The sequence below is a fragment of the Talpa occidentalis genome, unplaced genomic scaffold (genome assembly GCF_014898055.3).
Source record: "Talpa occidentalis isolate TD23 unplaced genomic scaffold, MPIMG_talOcc4v2.1 talOcc4.4, whole genome shotgun sequence".
Classification (NCBI taxonomy): domain Eukaryota; kingdom Metazoa; phylum Chordata; class Mammalia; order Eulipotyphla; family Talpidae; genus Talpa; species Talpa occidentalis.
The window spans coordinates 127795693-127815280 of record NW_023604295.1 but is presented as its reverse complement, the minus strand read 5'-3'; the positions used below and the strand labels follow the sequence as shown (position 1 = coordinate 127815280).

General features: G+C 37.7%; 1 long non-coding RNA gene across 1 annotated transcript in view; it reads right to left on the bottom strand.

Annotated features, from left to right (window-relative positions):
* LOC129146790 (uncharacterized) overlaps window positions 1-17960 on the bottom strand; it is a 111233-nt gene extending 93273 nt beyond the window's left edge. Inside the window, exon 1 of the long non-coding RNA XR_008554014.1 lies at window positions 17902-17960. This is a non-coding gene — a long non-coding RNA (uncharacterized LOC129146790). The remainder of the gene's footprint in view (window positions 1-17901) is intronic.
* Window positions 17961-19588: the final 1628 nt, after the last annotated feature.

Here is a 19588-nt window from a genome sequence, read left to right as displayed (position 1 = left end):
TCCTTTGAAGGAAAAAAAATGGAAAGAGGAGGACAGGCAAAATGTATCTTGACAGTTTTGTAGATAGTCTTAGTCTTATTTTGGCTTACAGAGATTTTAAATCAAAATTTTATGTCACATTAATCCATAATATGAATGCTGTTCTTGAACTAAACAAATCAAACAAAGAAAAGATGTGTTCTTAGAAAAGCATTCAGCTCCCCCAAAGCAAATATCCTTCACATGAAATATTTCAAGGAGCCTAGTTTCATTTATTCTAGTTAGCAGTCTTAGCCACAGTATTCAATTTAAGCTTAAGGCTTTAAGTTTTTACACTCACTTTGATAGGGTACAAAACGGAAGTATAAAAGTAATGTGACCAATTCAAGATGCTCAAATATCCGTGGCATATTCAATCAGCAGTGAAATATTTCTCCAACTGTAAACCTTAGTATCTGCCATTATAATATCCACATTTTTTAAGTCTAAGACTTCAACTACTAACTATAGAATTAAATATAGGAAATTTAATTAGACCAATAGTATATAATAAATAGTAATCACTCTTTTCAAAACAGAATATTATTCTTTGAAAGAAATGCTAGACTCTTCAATACTTGAAAATTTTAAAACCTGTATCATGGTTTGCTTTGTTTTGTGTTTGTCTGTGCACTTAAAATTGAGTTTGACTTCCAATTAATTAGGCCTTAATAGGGTTGGCTTCATGAGTCTGTGATAAGTATAGACTACAGAGTCCGGTGCTTAGTTTAATGCTCTACTTGTCACTGTCTTAAAATTCTTTTTTATTTTTAAAGATTTATTTTTATTTATTTATGCATACAAGAACTGGAGTATAGGCCAGAGATGCAGGGAGTTAGAGAATTCACCAGAGACAGGGTGGGGAGCAGAAAAAGCAGATCTACCAGGAGAGAGAGGAGACAGCAGGCGAGACAGGAGAGGTCTGCTGTGCCATGTGGGTTAGCTTCCTGGCCGGGAATAGAACTCATGCTGCTGTGGCTGGCGATAGCTTGATAGTGCTGAGACTTAACCCCTTGTGCCACCAGGGAGGTCCCTGTCTTGAAATTCTTAATAATTACGCACCTAGTCCTGGTCCCTAAAAATGTTCAGGTGTGACATTTAATATTTCTTTCTAAAAACATACCAGTGTTTGTTTGACACTGCTTTCAAGTGTGTATAATCCACTAATGTACTTAATCATTATACATATGTAATATCAATCACTAAACTACAGAAAAAAAATAAAGATGCAGTCCCTATCCACACAGAATTCCAAGTCCAGTGAAGGAACTAATTATCTGTGTTTAACTAATAATATGTGCAAATATACCCCCATAAAGAATCAAAGAATACAGTCACAATTTCCTAAGTTTTTACTTATATAATAAGAGGAACAATGCATGTATTACTCTAGACACAAGGAAATTGGGACTGTCTAAAACTGAGATACTTGATATCATGAAAAACACAGAATTGCTCATTATTCAACTACTGCAGTTGAATCAAGTAGACATAACAACAGTGGCTGAAAATGGCAGAAATACACTGTGGAAATATAATTCAGTAACAGCTGAAATGACCCTTCAAGACATAAATAATTTTCCCCCCTTCCACCTAAATATGGATACTGCTTTTGTCATTAATAGATTCAAGAAGTAACTAGAGTATATTTTTAATTTCACACACATGTACTAACCCTCTCTGTATACACTTTGAAAAGACATCCTACTTTCATAAAAATGGAAGTGTGACCCCTAAGAAACTGTACAGCTCAGGATGCATGTCATACAGTAAGTGGTTTATTCTTCTCACCCAATCCAGTATATTAGCACCGAAAACAAACCACAAACAGGACCATCATCAACTCTCAAAATGAAAGTGAAAATTTAAACAAAGCATACCAGGAGGGCATCACTGGTGCTATGGTGAGCACTTTGTGCTACCACCGTATTTATCTATTTCTTCACAAAAGTCAATAACACACAAATTAATCAATGAGCAATTACTGAACCTTTTATTCTGTAATAAATCAAATAATATGCTAGCAGGTGCATTCCTGCCCGCAGCAGTCCCAGCTTATGCTGTGATCTCTGGCAGATAGGCAGTATGCAGTACTTTAGACCAACTGACCAGAAAGACAGAACTCAGACCCACAGAATAATGGTAAAAACTGACTACTCTCAATGCTTCTCTACTTGAAAAATGAGATGTCATTCCAGTCTTCTATATAATTTCTAGACTACTTCTTACCAACTTTTTAGATGCATTCAAGAATCAGACCACATTCCTATCAAGCTAACTTTTCCCAGCAATCTCAACCTTATCTAACTGGAGGCTCAAAGGTTTTTTGAAAACAAGTACCACTGAAGTTATACTGATAGAAATGCTGTTTTTCAAAATCAATGGAAAACACAAAAGGAAAACAGACTTTTTAAAAAGATTTCCTTAATGTTAATCAAAAGAAGTCTTGGTGATATACTCTTGCTGTAAAGAGAAAATAGCAAGAGAAAACACTAAGCTACTTTCTAGAAACCAAGTTTGAAATGCTATTAATTTTAGAGGAGCAAATGAGAGGCAAACCTGGTGACTGAACCATACTTTAGAATTCTAAGTCCATTACAGCAGCCAGGAGCCTACAGGGGCCACAGAATATCTGAAATGTGTCCAATACGAACTAGCATGCCTTGCATGTGAAAATACAAACTGGATTTCAAGGCCTTGGTACAATTTTTTTTTAATAATTTATTATGTTTTTAAAGATTTATTTATTTATTTATATAAGCACTGGGTACAGTCGGAAGCGTGGGAGGGTGAGAGAATTCACCAGAGCCAGAGGGGGAACAGAACAGACAGACCAACGAAGTACTCTGCTGAGGGGAGCAGGGGGCGGCAGGAGAGGTCTGCGCGCCATGTGGGACCCTCGCCGGCGGCCGGGGATTGAACTGGTGCTGCAGAGGCTGCAGGCAGCTTCTTAACCCAGAGCTCAACCGCTGCACCACCGGGGAGGCCCAATAATTTATTATTTTTTATTGATTTTAGTATAAAAATTTATCATGTTTACTTGTTGAAACAAAAAAAAAGGTATGTTCAGTGCATTGGGTTAATTAAGTGTATTATCAGAATTAACTGAACATTTTCTTTTCACTTTTTAATGTGGCTACTAGAGATGTTTAATGACACAGAGACTCACACTCACAGCGCACATATTTCTATGGGGTAGACTCTTCCAAGGCAGCCGCCATGCAGAGAGCAGACAAGCTGCCTGGTCGGTCTCCAGAACAGTGGTGGGAGGTATAGAGCTGTTTATTTGGCTCCTATGACCTCACTTCCTAATCATTCTACGTGAAGCAATGCATTGAATGGATTTGCAACATGATTTTCTGGAAAGCAAACTGCCCGTGAATTTAACACGCATAGAGCAACACATAAAAACAGGGCTCCATAAAGTCAGCTTCGTTACCCTCAGCGCTGCTTGGTCACTGCCCACAGGAACCATTCCAACAAGAATTTTCGTTCTTCCAAACATGGTTTAAGTTTGTAAACTTGAAAGTTTCACTTCTTTTTTATGCCTTTTTAATGACCCTCTACAGCATAATCTCGAGTTTCCAGTCTGTTTCTTTTCAAAGATATAAAAAATAGTCATTTAAAAAATACATTACATAGTCTCTGCCAATATTAGATTCTGTTGTCTTTAAACAAAGTAGTATACCTTTCAGTGACAAGTTAAAGGTGTCAGTGGTGTTTAGCCAGGCACCAGTGCAACTCACCCAGTCTCCTGTGTCTGAGGCACCCCCCCAACCCCATCCCACCAGGCTCTCAGTCACTGGATCCCACAGAGTGGTCAAGAGCTATGTCTCAGGTGACTTCATCGTGTTTGCAACACCAACTCTGTGATGGAAGGAAAGAAAACACCCCAGTGGCACGACTAAGAGTTCAAAGTCACAACCAGCCTTTGTTCATTGTGCCGTTTGCAGGGATTCCTCCTTTTACGGGGACAAAAGCCCTGACGACTTTCAAAACTTACCAAGGCCCTACCATAAGGATCCTGATTCATAAAGCTTTTATGTATGTTTGGCCAAAATATGGATAAGTTTTTAAATCTTCGCAAGTGACCAGAAGGTGCAACCAGAGCTGAGGAGCACTGAGCAAGAATGGCAGACTGCAAACACAGCCTGCAGCAGCGCCCCCCGGAGGGCTTGAGGAGACACACATTGCTGGGCCAACAGGGTAACTAGAAGGTCTGGGATGTGGTCCTGGAACCTGCATCCTCCAAGCCTCAGGAGATACTGATGTTTCTGGTCCAGGGGTCACATTCTGTGCACAACTCAGTCCAAGCAACACTCAACCCTTCTCCACCTCTTTCATGCATTCCTTCCTGAGACAAGGCTGATCTCACCAGCAAGTTTAGAAGAAGAAACTGAGCGTGCTCAGCAGGGCAACTTGCTCTCCCTTTTCTCCAGTGTGGGAACCTCGAGAGAGGACACCTCAGGGTAGGCTCTGTGTGTGCAGGCTGGAGGAGTCTCCAGTTTTGTGTTGGTTTTCTTCTGTTTGTGGAAGCAGAGTTCAGTTGAGGGGAAGTATTTATACCACAGAGCTAAAGTCATTTCCCAACATGATTACAATTTCTAAAATATGGCACATATTCTGGTTTCTATTCATCTGTATTCTGGGTCCTTTCAATATATTGTGAACTACAGAAGCGAAAAAAAGAGTGTTATATGTTAACTTCCTAAAACACCAACATAATTCGCCTCCTTTTGAAATGGTTTCTTTTTAGCCCTTTGAAAGCATGATAAATAATTTCACTGACGAGCAAACAGGGCTGTAAAAATGGAGGAGAAACATGGCCCCCATCAATGGGATCAATTCCTTGAAAGAAGACAGCAAAGAGACACGACACATCCACAATTAACCGTCACTAAAATGGATGGGAGAATGTGTTGCTGCTCACTCTACACCGTCCCCTTATTGAGGTGACTTTTCTATGCCTTCTATAAGAAAGAGTACATCAGAGATGAGAGACACTGGATGCTAGCAAATAAGAAACAGCAGAGGAAGAAACACCAGGAAAAGGGAAAGAAGAAAAAGATACTGTCCTATCTTCTGCATAGCATCATTGCACTAAACAACTCTCTGCATATAAGGCTTATTATTAGGTAAACAAACAGAGGCATAAGTGGATTAAAACCTGGCCAGAATAAGTGAAGCTATATTCACAACTCTATTGCCTACCTGGGTAGAAAGCTGATGTACTTTCCATTACGCTATGTCCACATACTTGTGGCTAAATACTAAGGGCAATGAAAGATGCAATGAAATAAAATAAATAATACCAGCTCCCTACCCTCAAAAAGTATGTAGTCCAGGGCCTCCCCTGGTGGTGCAGCAGTTGAGCGCTGGGCTACAAAGCTGCAGCACCTGTTCGATCCCTGGCCACCGGCAAGGGTTCCACACGCTGCAACAGACCTCTCCTGCCGTGCCCACTGCTCCCCTCAGCAGTGTATTTCATCACTCTGCCTATTCTGTTCTCTGCTCTGGCTCCGGTGAATTCTCCCACCCTCCCGCATTGCTGACTGTACCCAGTGCTTGTATAAAAAAAAAAAGTATGTAGTCCAGTTAAAGGCATATGTAAGAAAAATCAAATAACAACACAACACCTAAAGGTTAATATAATGTTATCTTCGAATGTTTTAAAAACAGTCAAGTGGATAGACTCCAAATACATAAAATGCAAGTGATACCAAATATGGTTGGTCACTAATAATTTATTCTGCCTCCAGGAAAAACTGTATCTATATAGGCACTGCAAGACTGAATACACTATACAAAAATGTACTCTGTTTCTTTTTAGTCTCCCAATGACAAACTCAGATAAGACAAGATGGTTCCTTTCTTCATATGAATTGTAACTATTTCCTGGTTTCATATTTTACTCAAATTATAAGGTACAATGTAGTAAACTCCAGATCAACAATGTTTTAAAGAAGAACACTCTTTATGTCAACTATGATTGCTTATTTCCCTTTAAATACTAGCACAATTCTTTGACTAAAAAAATAGGGAATTTGACATTATATCCTAGGGAAGAAAAAGCTGAGTCTGACATCCACACAGTGTCAATATTTAGACAAAATCTAAGCACCACTAAGAAAGAGTATTGTATGGAATTGCCAGAATCAAATATAACACAAAGAAGACAGAACCATGGGAGAAACATAAAGCAGAATCGCCAATAAAGGCCATCTTGTAATTCAGTAAACAGAAGCAGTGGAACACAGCAAAAAGAGAAATGGATTAGGGGATCCAAGATTGAATCCCACATAACCAACAATGAACTGTGATCTTGGTAATTCATTTCACATCTCAGGGTCTTTGTTTCCTGGTAAAATTGGGAGGTTGAGCTAGATTGAAGATTCTTAAAATTCATTTTGAAGGAACATAAGCTTAAATGAAGAAATGAATCTTTATTTTCTCTAATTTAAAATGTATAGCATTTCCCTCCTATGAATTTAAGTGATAAACCGCAATAATAGCAGCAATCCTCATGATATGGCTCCAATATAAATTACAACTAGTTTTACATTCCAGTACAGTTGCTACAGTTTTCTCAAATTATCATTTAGGATTACTGGCACTTCCAAATTTATAGTAATCATCAAACTTGCAGTTATTTCTTGCTATTTAATGCATAAGTAAAAAGGCATACATATTACTTTATCACAACATTCTCATTTAAAATGTTTTGAGAAATATATTTGAACATAATTTATTTCCTCTATAATCATCTGTATATTAGCTTATGTTTTTTACAATGTTTCGGGCTTTTTTTTTTTTTTTTTTTTTTGAGACAGGTCTTTACCAGACAGCCAACAGGGTCCTATCGACAGAAGGGACTAAGAGCCATTCCTGCTAACTATAAAACTCTAAATCGGACAGCTCAGAGCCAGAGATGCTTCACTGGCTGAGACATGTACCAAGGACAAACAATAGCAGAAAACTAAGTAACTGCTGCATGGGGAGTAAGGCAGCAACTACAAACAGCAATGACATTGGAATTTATTGAGTGCAATTTCAGGTCATGGGAGTGACTGGGAAATGCTATGAGAGGACAGAGTAAGATAGAGCGAGTCAGCTGATGGCTGAGAAGGACTGAGCAGGCATCCCAGGCAGCCAGACTGATGCACATCACAGAACAGCCCACCTGCTTGAAAAGGTACAAGTGTGTGTTACTCCCAACACTCAGTGACAACCACTTCCCCATATGGGCTGTTGGCTGTTAGCAAGTCACAATGGGAAGGCACAGGATTTGCTGTGGCCACACAGGTCACAACTGATGGGGTGTTTTGTTAGGAAGTGCAAGAAACTTCATGCTCTGATAAGCTACATTCTGGCTGTTGGCTCGGCATACAAGAGAAAATTACCACAATGTGCTTCCTTGCGTATATGGGCCTATGCAGTGAGGCATGTGAAATACACTGCAGATCAATGCTACCTTCTCTGGCATTGAAAAAAATCAAAACTTATCCTGTAAAGAGAAGCATGACTGCATGACTGCATGACTAAGGTAAGGTGGCTTCCAGCAGTGAAATTTAAAAGTAGAAGGGGATGATGAGCAGGTGGTATCTCTTAAACTTTAATTACAAAAGAAGCATCAGGGTGCTTGTTAAAATGCAGATTCTGGGGACTCCCACCAATAACTCTGAATCAACAGATCTGGAGTGGGAGCCTTCAGATTTATATTTAATTTCATAGGCACCCAGACTGGTTATTATCCAGGTGATTGGCAGCCGGCATTTTGAAAAAAAAAATCAGCTAAGCCTCTGAGTGTAGGAATTTTGAGGCAAAGAAGTAAAGACTCAAACCAAAACACCTTTTTTGCCAGCCCATATCCACTCTGGCTCAGCGCCTTAACAGGACCCTGTAAGTGAGTGAAAGGCCAGAATGGGTTGGGAATAATGAAAAGGCTGTTGCCTTCAGAACCAGGGGAAGGTTCAAGGAGTAAGGAGAATGGTTAGACAAGAGGTGACAGGCAGACAGTAAAACCATTAAAAAAAAAAATTGCTTCCCCTCAGCCAGCTATAGAAAAAGTACATCCCATTGAAAATGGTGTCTTCTTAGGGAGTTGCTGGCTGAAGGGGAAGGTTCACACAACTGAGAGTGGCAGCCCAGAAGAAAAACCACTGAATTCAAAGCAGAAGTAAAAATTCCTCATCTCTTGTTGATATACCATCTAAGCAACAGTCCCTGCAAACACTGATTTAGAGAGACCCCCAGACTCTCTAACACCCTCAATGGCAATTTCCTACAGCTCTGTGAACTCACCAGGAATACAATTTCAACCATTTCATAGCTCCTGTTGGAAGGGTACACTAATCCAATGGTCTGGATGCTCAAATAAGAACACAATAGAAGCAGAAAGCCAGAATGATCACAAAAGTTCTGGATTGCCAACAGTCCTGCCTCTATCTGGTCACAAATTTAGATCAAATAAGTGCCACCCTGAATCCACCATTTAATCTTCGATTCATCTCTCACCAGTGAGAAAGTAGACCTTCCTAGCCACTTCCAAACACTTTAACCAACTCTCCTGGTCAGGACTCAGAGGTCTTTCAACCACAGATAAAAGAATTGCAAAAGAGTCATCCCTGGAAGCAAATATGCTGACAAATCAACCCACTGTGGCTTCCTCAAAACAGGTCCTGCACATGAAACCTAGAGAAAGAAAAAAATAATGGCCCTTCATGTTAATTATATCTTAAGAATCACACCTTTAACTTTGAAAGTAGTCATTAGATAATGCTATTGAGCAGGGAGGGTGACAGAAATTAATATTTATTGACCATCTAAGTGCCAAGCTCCTAGATAAGTGCTTTATATGCAGTATCTAATCTAGCAGCACTAACCAACAATTTAGCAAATAGGATGGTGCAGACTCAGAATCATATCACCAAAGCTGGAAGCGTTGTAAGAGAGACCAGTCCATCGAAGTCCTTTTTTTCCACATGAGAAAACTAAGACCAGGGAAGGAGAAATAGCAAAATGGAGGCTAAACATTATTTTCTGCTGTGCTTATCTAACCTCTTTGCAATGTCCCTTGCAGCCTCCCATATGAGCAATCAGATATGTGTACAAATAGACACCAAAGAATTAGGCTTTTCATTGAAAGTTAAAATAAATGTAGGTAATATAAGCCTCAATGCAAACTAGTATGGGAAAGAGTTACTTTTTATTTTTTTTAATTTTTTTAGCTTTTAATTTCTTTGGAATAGGGAAAAATTAATGTCTGTCAATTTACTTCTCTTTCTTTTCTATAAATTATATCTAAGATCCAGGGAATTATAGTATGGGGGAATTGTGTGGTCCTAGATATCACCTGTCCAGTCCAGCCAGCATCAGATGAGATATGTGTCATCTTGTTAGAAAACACCATCTCCATCCATACATGCTCGTCACAACTGCTCACATGTTTATGTCATGTTTCTCTTTCTGATCAGTAGATTTCTGGGTAATTTCAGTGTTCTAAGTAGAAACAAAGGAGCTGAGCCTACATTTCTGTACCATGGGAAACTTCATGACTATCTATTCACTATCCACCCAGACTCACTCCTCACTTACTTCTTCTCCAGTATGTCATCATGGCTCTCCCCAGGTATAAGGTTCTTCCTGCCTTTGCTCTCACACAGTTTTTTCAGGATTTGAAGATTAACCAAGGCTATGCCTGGGAGACACAGGGTAGACCTTTACTCCATGGAACCACTGTTCTAACAGGAACCCACACTACCCCCAGCCAGAGAACTGTACAAGTCTTAGAAAGGAGAGCAAAGAAAGAGTCCTTCTCTTCTCTCTAGTCCCAGAGTCATATCTGTTTCTCTAAAGCCAAAGGAAATCCACTTTTTTAGCTTTTTCACCAATGTCATATTTCACAACTGAGGAAAGGAACATAGTCCATAGGCTTGGGTTCAGCATGGATGAGAAAAAGGAATGGAAATAAATAAATAAATAAATGGAAATAAATGTGTTCATTTCTGCTATGGTTTATAACCAAAGACTAAAATCAATGGAAAAAAATTAAAAAATAAAATCTATGGAAAATGGGGAGGGAGTAAAAAAGACCCATACAAAAGGCATTTGGATTTATCAAGATATGAAAAATAACCCTTTTTTGGTAACTGTATTGAATAATATGATATGGAGTAAGATTTTCAATAAATATAAACTATTTATCTTTAATATCATACCAGTGTTTTATTTCTCCTATTTATTTGCAAGGTTTTTCTGATTCTTCTCTTAGAGGTGTGCTTTATCTGCAAGCTTTGCCATTCTTACTAACTGAGTCTTTGGGAAGTCAAAGATAAATGTGAAACAATGAAGTACTGATCTATCCATATAAAGTCTTTTTTTAACAAGATAGAATATCAATTAATTTAACTCCCACTCAATTTAATTCATGAGAATTACATTTTCAACAGTTAGAAAATATTATCAAGAAAGTTCTGAATCCTGGAGTACGTTCAAAAAGTATTAAAATTAATTAAAATGAGTATACTCAATTTGTTGTTATAAACACATTAATAACGGTATTTTTAGAGCATTTCTTTACCTTAATTACAAAGGGAAAAATTGGGATTTTCTGATGAAGTTTTTTAGGACTTTGTACATTATCTTAAATATAGTTTTTGGTTTTGCCTGGAGGCCAAAGATAAATTTTACAGAGGCAAATTGAAAGCATATTTAAGACTTATCTTATGCCAGCATGTAAGACATAACAACTTCTCAGAAAGTCAATGGTAAGAATATGCCACCTTGTTAATTTGAGAGTAACAACAAATTTTCAAATAACTGCACATTTATCTTGACAAATCCTTTGGGCATTTTTTAAAAGGTGAAACATACATGCTCTCTGACTCTCTGTTTCCACACAAGGGTTTTTGGGGTGCAAATAATAAATGAAAAAACCTAATTACACAGTCATCAGAGAAACAGGAATCCTGCCAAAAGTTAGGGAGGCAGCGTTTGAAAGAAAGTTTACTTCATGCAGCTCCTACTTCTTCTGACTATTGGATTTTTATTTATTACAGCAGATTTATCATGTGCTAGATAATTTCACATTCATGGCTTTTCTAGGGTTCAATTTATCAAGAAGAGTGGTGCCACATCCTCCTGTATTTTATCGCAAGTACCATCAGGGTAAGAGAGACAGGTTCTCTTTCTCCTGCAGTGACTTTACTGCTAAATCATAATTCATAACGAGGCATCTTTCCTGGGTTCAATTTTTAATGTTGTTTCCCCTTTTGGAATGTTTACATAACAGGAAAAAAAGAGGGCATTATATCTGAGACACATCCACATCACTCATGTGTTGCTACTGAGAGGATGAAACCAGATTGCTGAAAAATACTCAGTGATTTCTGTGACTCACTCTGGACTTATTTTTTGAAGTTGAACACTTTTTTATTATCAAAGACAAGAAAAAATGAGAAACGTGATGAGGGATGAAGTCATGATTTTCACTTTCCTTCTAAGTTTAAAGAGTGGCAAGGCTAGTGATGGTGTACATTGATTTTATGGGACACAATCAGTTAGAATCGGGACCGTATGGATTAGCCAAGGGCAATTATCCCTCAGCAAATGAAGCTATTTTCTTTTTATGCTATTCCTCATGCTGTGAATACAGTTACTAATAAAATTCATTTTAATTTAGACAAGAAAAACACACCCTCTCACTTTTCCTTGAAAATAATGCTTGTTCTTTCTTAACACCCATTTACTTGTAGAGGGGTTAGTTGTATAAGGTTAGAACACGCTGCAGTTAACACCTATACAGAACATTAACTCTGAAGATCTGCAGATTCATTGCCAAGAAAATTAATGCAGATTCTCCAAAGAAAGGTATTTTCAATAGGGGTGAATATTGGAAAGCAGTGATTTTTCAAAAAATGTCCAAAGTTTCTCCTTCATATGACTTCCTAGTAAATATTAACGGATATGTGCTAAAACTCGAAAGTCAGTAAAACAACACCCATTATATGACTTTCAACAAAGCATCTCATCTCTCTGAACCTCTGAGACTACAGCTGTAAATTAAAGGCAATTCTTATTCACAAGTTTTAGGATTATTTGACTAAAAGTTTTCTATCTTTATTCAACTTTGTTACAAAGACTAACAAAACTGCATTATTGGGGGTGGGGTGCAGAGTCAAAAAACAGCAGAAGAGCTCTCTGCCAGCAAGCTTCTCCTTCAAATACAACTCAGACACAACCATCATCCATATGTACACCTCACCAGCTCATTGCCAGCATTACTGGATCAAGACACAACTTTCCCTCCCTGAGGTGGGTACTATGCTACTTACCAAGGTTTGGGGGCAGGGAGGGAAGCAAGGGAAAGGGTACAATGACATGGAGTCATTCCTGGTGGACAGACCAACTATGGAAGGGTACAATTTCCAATGTACCCAGACTAGCACAGGGGACCTTTGCAGTTAAGGTAAAATAACACATTGCTTTCTGAGCCCTGTGTCCGGGATACAACAGGACCTGACCACTGGTCTGATAGCAGTGGTAGAGTATGGGCAGTGGCAGAGCAGAACCCCTGTGCCCCTGAGAGTGAGTTCTGAGGAGAGAAATCAGTTTTAAACATTTGAGTCCTACAATATTGAGACAGGTACCTAGGAAGCAGCTTCTAGGTACAGACTGAAATTTGATCCAACTGCAAAGAGAGAAGCAATGGCAACTACTTCCTAGCCCTAGACACTCTCCACCACAAAAAAACTGCAAACTCAAGGCATCTGAGCACCCACTCTCCCACATTCTCTCCTCCTACAGGCCTCATAAGAGGATCCCAAAATTAAGCCACAGCGCCACCTACTGGGAAAATAGTAACATCCATGGAAAAGAAGGATCAACCCCAGAATGCAACATGGAAAAAGATAATGCAGCTGAATCCAATGAAAATGAAAAGTTAAGCTATGAGACCCCATGGGGTACAATAAAGGTGGTATTAAGTGTGAATTACATAGCAATATAGGCCCACATAAATAAACAAGAAAAGTCTCAATCTAATTTTACATCTGAAGGAACTGGAAAAAAATGAAACCAAAAATCAGAAGGAAGGAAATAATAAAAATGACATAAATTAAGTATAAACTAAAAGCCAATACAAAAGATCAATAAAACTAAGAGCTGGTTCTTTGAACAAATACACAAAATCAACAAACCCTTAGCTAAGTTCACTGAGGAAAAGAGAAAACCATATTAAAAAGAATTAGAAATGCAAAAGGTGAAATTGTAGTTGATAGTGCAAAAATACAAAGGATCACAAGAGATTGCTATGAATATTTATATGCAAACAAATTGGAAAACCTAGATTAAAAAACAATCCAATGGGAAAAAAAAAGTGCAACAAACCTAAATAATAACAGATACTCCTCCAAAAAAGACATACAGTTGGCCCACCGGCACATGAAAAAAGCATTCAATATCACATTATAAGAAAAATGAAAACAAAAACCTACACTGATATCTCACATCACCCCTGTGAGAATGGCCTATATCAAAAAGACTGGAAGCAACAAATGTCGATGACAATGTGGTGTGGGAAAAAAAGGAACACTCATTCACTGTTGGTTGGAATACATATTGGTAGAACCCATATGGAAATTACTTAAGACTGTAACAATGAAAATACAATATGCTCTTACAATATCAATCCTAGGTATTTGCCCAAAGTATACGAAAAAACTTAAACAACCTTATGATCATAGATGCATTAATAGCCAAGACATGGAATTAACTTCAATGTCTATCAATAGACAACTGGCATAAAAACTTCATGAGATATATATATCATTTTCACTTGTATATATATATATATATATATGTGTGTGTGCTATATATGTATATATTTCACCTGTGTGTATATATATGTGATATATATGTATATATTTCACCTGTATATATATATATATATATATATATATATACACACACACACACAAACATACACACACACAGGTGAAATATATACATATATATCACACACACACACTCAGTGGACTACATTCTTTAAGTTAAATTCTTGTTTCACTCTACTGGTGCCCAAATTGCACACTGAAAGTAATTTGATTCCAGAAGTAAAAATGAACTCAATATTATCATCTCACATAAGAAAAAGTCACAATAATAAAGACTCGATGACTTTAGAATCATATAATAGGTCATGGGTTTTAAAAAAAAAGCCCAATAGATTACATTAAAATGCAAATTACTCTTTTAATAGGAAAATGAAAAGTAAATTCAGAACAATTCAATGTTTTCAAATTTAATCAAAAAATTAGGTCAAGGGCCTCCCTGGAGGTGCAAGGGGTTAAGCACCACACTATGAAGCAATCCGATCCCCAGCCTGCCAGGGAGCAACCCACATGGCACAGCAGACCTCTCCTGACTCGCCCACTGCTCCCTTAGCAGTGTACTTTGGTCAATCTGCCTGTTCTGTTCCCCACACTCTCTCTGGGGAATCCTCTCACCCTCCCTTCCCCCACATCTCTGGTCTGTGCCCTAGCTCTTGCATGCATAAATAAATAAATCTTTTTTAAAAAATAGGTCAATAAAATGGAGAATTGTTGAAAAATAACTACAAAACATGCTTTGGGTAGAAAAATGCTTCATGTACATAGTATACACTCAAAAGATGTTAGTTCTTTTAAGTGCAATTATTATAGAGCCTGCGGCTGTTTTCCTGCTGGAGAAATTTTTACCATTTATAAATAGTCAATTGTTGTATCTCTTGTTTTTTGTCTGTTCTGTCTTGAGGAGAACTTATAAAAAAGATGCTCCCATTTCTCACAATAAATGAGACGTTTTGTTTGGGATTTTATAGTTGTGATTGTTGTTCTGATTTATTTTTTTCTTCTTTCTTAACATTTAAATGGTTGATAATTGTTGCATTGTGTTTTGCCATAACTACATAATAAAAATAATGAAGTACATGTAAGCTCGGAAGAAAGAACCAGCACTAAGCACTATTTTGGAGCAAAACTAATTTCTGCAAGACCATTTGCCTCTTCTGTATCATTACCCCTGGACCCCAAATTGGGGCCTAGAGAAGACATGGCTGCTAAGACAAAGTTTCCCTATAGTATCCACTCGGCACAGAGAAAGGTGAGGTTTTCCCAGCTTGAGAATGGCTAGCAAGGCCATTCTGGGGAGTTACAGGTCAGCAGGAGGGTACCATCCTACAAGTTAAAACAGCAAAATATGTTCATTTAACAAATTTGTTGGGTGTGTGGAGGTGGGGTCACCTAAAGATAGATTACCAAGAATTATTCACTGTTCATTTTTTAGCATTCTTTTTACAAATTTGAGGTTTCATAATACATACTGCTTTATAATCTCTTCTCACTGTTCATACTTTCAATGTTATTAAATATTCTTCTAAATAATAATTTAATGGTTGCTTACAGGTATATGAAGTTACTTAATATATTTCTCATGCCTTATCCCCCAGATTATTTCTATTTTTCATTCCCAACAAATCCATTGCCATAGCATCCTTAAGCAAATATTTCTTCCTCTGTAGACAATAGAATTCTCCTACATTTATTTCAATGAATAAACTTCACCTTTTAGACCAGTTTTAGATTCACATCAAGATTGAGTGAAAAACAAAGGAACCAAGAAAATACAAAGAGGAAAAGATAGTCCGCAAAAAATATGCTGGGAAAACTGGATAAGCCACATGTGTAGGGAGGAAACTGGACCACTCTCCTATACCATAAACAAACTTAACTCAAAATGCTGTAAAGACTTGAACGCAAGACCTAAAACCATAAAACACCTTGAAACAAACCTGAGTGGTAGGATCCTTCACATGGGTCTTGGTGACGGATTTTGGATTTGACACCCATACCAAAGACAACAAAAGCAAAACTAAACAAGTGGGACAACATGCAACTACAAGGTCTCTGTGCAGCAAAGCAAACCATCAGCAAAATGAAAAGGCAACCTTCCAAATGGGAGAAAATACTTGCAAGTCATATATCTTATAGAGGGTTAATATACAAAATATATGTTAAAAACTCATACAACTCAACAGCAAGGGAAAAAATACAATTAAAAATGGGAAGAGAATCTGAACAGACTTTTTCCAGACATAAACCTGGCCAACAAGTACATGAAAACATGCTCAACATCATTAATCATCTGAGAAACACAAATCAAAACCACAATTCACTATCACGTCACACCTATTGGAAAGACTATTATCAAAAAGGCAACTGATAACAAGTATTGGCAACAACATGGAGAAAGTGGAAACATAGTGTACTGTTGCTGGGAAGTACACTGGTACAGACATTAGTCAGCATGGATGTCCCTCAACAATTTAAAATAATACTACCATATGCCCCAGCAATTCCACTTGTCAGTATTTAACCAAAGACAAAAACACTAACTCTAAAAGGTACATCCTCATGTTAACTGCAGTATTATTTATAATAGTCAATACATGATAACAGCATATGTGTTTATCAATGGATGAAGAAATTGTGGCATCTACATACAATGGAATATTTTTCAGTCATAAAAATGAAGGAGATCTTGCCATTTGCAACAATAAGAATGAACCTTGAGAGCTTTATGCTAAGTGTAAGAAATCAACCAGAGAAAGAAAACTTCCATATGCTCCCACTTGAAAACAAAACCAACCTCATAAACAGAAAACAGGTTAGTGATTGTCAGAGGGAAATTTGGTGACTGTCAGTGGGGAAATATGGTGAAAGAGAGACAAAGGTACAAATTTCCAGATATAAAATATGTTAAGTTATGGGGATGCAATGTGTAGCATGGTGACTATAGTTAGTGATAGCTTATTGCATATTTGAAAGTTGCTAAGAAAGTAAATCTCAATTTTTGTGCAAAGAAAAAAATTGTAACTGTGTATGGTGACAGATATTAACTAGATTCATTTATTGTGGTGATTATTTTGTAAATGTGTACAAACAACAAAGCATGATGTTATACCTGAAACTACCATCATGTTATTTATCAATATCTCAATTGAATACCTCTTAAAAATTGAGTGAAAAGTACTCAGAGTTCCCATATAACCTATCCCCAGACATGCTCAGCCTTCCTGCATTATCAACATCCAGGGCAATGTAGCAGTACAACCGTTGCAATCGATCAACCTACACTGACATTTCCAGTTAAACAAAATCCATAGTTTACACTCATGTTAACATATAACATGTATATGTCAATATATTTTATATATATTCACATACTCTAAAGAAACATATGTATGTGAGTCACATGTATACATAAACTTAAGCCTGAGATATTAGACAAACGTGGGTTCAAATCCCAAGTCTGGACTTCCCAGCAAATTGACCATTCATGCAATTTGGCTCCCAAGCTTCTGTTCCCTTGTATGAAAAACAGAGTTATCAATAACCACCTTACAAGATTACATGATTATACAAAATCACATGTACAGCCTGCATTTTGCAGTTCCTAGTATATATCTCAAGGGTCTCTAGTTTGTCAAAAATTTGCTTGAGGCCAAAGCTGTAAACCTAAGTAAATCATAATTACAGAAGTAAGGATTCTTTCCTGCCATTTTACTAACATATACCATATGCATCAGTCTCCTTGGACTAGAACATACACTGTGACCTCAGAAATCATCAACTCCTGTCCAGGCTCTCTAGTTAGGTACCTGCATGATCCACATCTGTGTAATTCACAGTATGGTCAACAGGATGATATAATCCCAGTTCACGCTTCCTTCCTCATCCAGGTCAGGATGTGCTGTGGGTAAATGTACTTCCCTTCCACTGACATCGAGATCAGCCCTACAGAGGACAAAGTACACCAAGTTTAGAAGAATTTGGTTGTGTGACTCACCCTGCTGTGCTCCTTCCCTGCACAGTGAGAACAGCACACCCTATGCCAGTTTTCTTCCACCAGGGCCCTGGAAATGAAAGGCACATAGAACAGATCTGAATTCCAGTGCAGCCAACCCACACACCAACCTGGGGGAGATTAACATTCGCTGCTACAAGCCACAAGCTTGGGGGTTGCGGGGGGTGGGGGAGAGGACAAGCTGGCTAGTACTCATGGTTAATTTCTACCAATAGAGGCATGCATGACTGCAGAATAAAGACATCACGGGAAAGTGCCTCCTGAGGGGACATACTTGTTCTGAGACATTGCCTGTAAGAGGCAACCAGTTGTCCTACCCCATAATAAAGGCAAGGTACCACAGTGAGTGAGCAAAGACAGTATGTTTGAGAAACTAGAGCCAAGGTCCCAACGTGGACGGGCTGGTAATGGAAGTCTGCCTTGGCTCACTTTGGTTATTTCTCTCCAGGGGTGATTTACAAGGTGATAAAAGACTTTAAGCTGCAAAAGGTACTTAGGCTGTTAAAACCAGCTTTTTATGATCCCTTGTTCTTTATAGTACATGTTGTTTCATTAATCAAATGCTTATTCTATTAGAAGTCCCAAACCTTTAAGATGGTGGGACATTTCATTTTTATTGCCCTGAAGTGGCATTAAAATCCACATGCTCCCTGGCAGGCCAGTGGTGAATTCTTACTATTCAGACTTTTTGCATCCTGTGTCCTCTTGAGTCTATTATTTTGTATTGATATTTTAGACTTAGGTATTTTTTTTTTAACTTTTTTGCTTTCTGTCAATATTGGAATAGATGTTGGAAAAGGCAGCCAAAATCCTTTTTCTTCCATAGCCATGTGTTTGAAGTCTGGAGTCAGTCACTGATGTCATAATAAAGCCAGGGGAGTGTGTAGGACACCTCATCTCTGTTGGCTCAAGTTTCAGCTGGCTCTGTCTGATCTTCGACTGATAAAATTAGATGCTCCCTTCAGACAGCCCAGAGCAAAGCCCTCTTTGAGTCATTCTCCCCCTTGTCAAAGATGGATTTTATACAAAAAATGTCTTGCTGTGCATTTTCATAACCAATTTGTCATGAAATTGTTTAGCAGTATCTTTTCTAGCAATTTGTTTTCACAATAATTTGTCAATGATTAGTCATTTTCTAGTTTTTCTTTTGTGATTGTCCTGAGGAATCTATATAATTATTTGTAACCATACATCTGCAATTTGTAATCATTATATAGCAGCTACCTCAAATCAATCTTTAGAAATAAATGGAATATGTATTATGTAGATAGAAAAATATACTGATAGAGACATAGATGAGCTGCTATGAGAAATGGTTTCACTAAATTATAATTCATAAACACTTAAGAACCTTTAGAAGATGTTTCCAGACAAATACAATTCCTGCCTTATTATTGCCTAGACTATAAGTGGTTAGAAAAATTTATAAGGAGATTTGTAAAATACAACAATATTTTTAACAATTGGTGGGGGGGAGGAAATGCTTATCTATGTGAGAAAGCAGAGACTGGGCATAAAGGAAAAACACTAAAAACCAAAGAATATCTCCCAGTTCTACCACATATCAGAAGGGGAAGCCATTTCTGGTCTAGGTACTTTAGAGATTTCACTATTTCTTTTCTGGTTACTTCCTCTGCACCTTTGACCAGGCACACATCTCCACATTGGA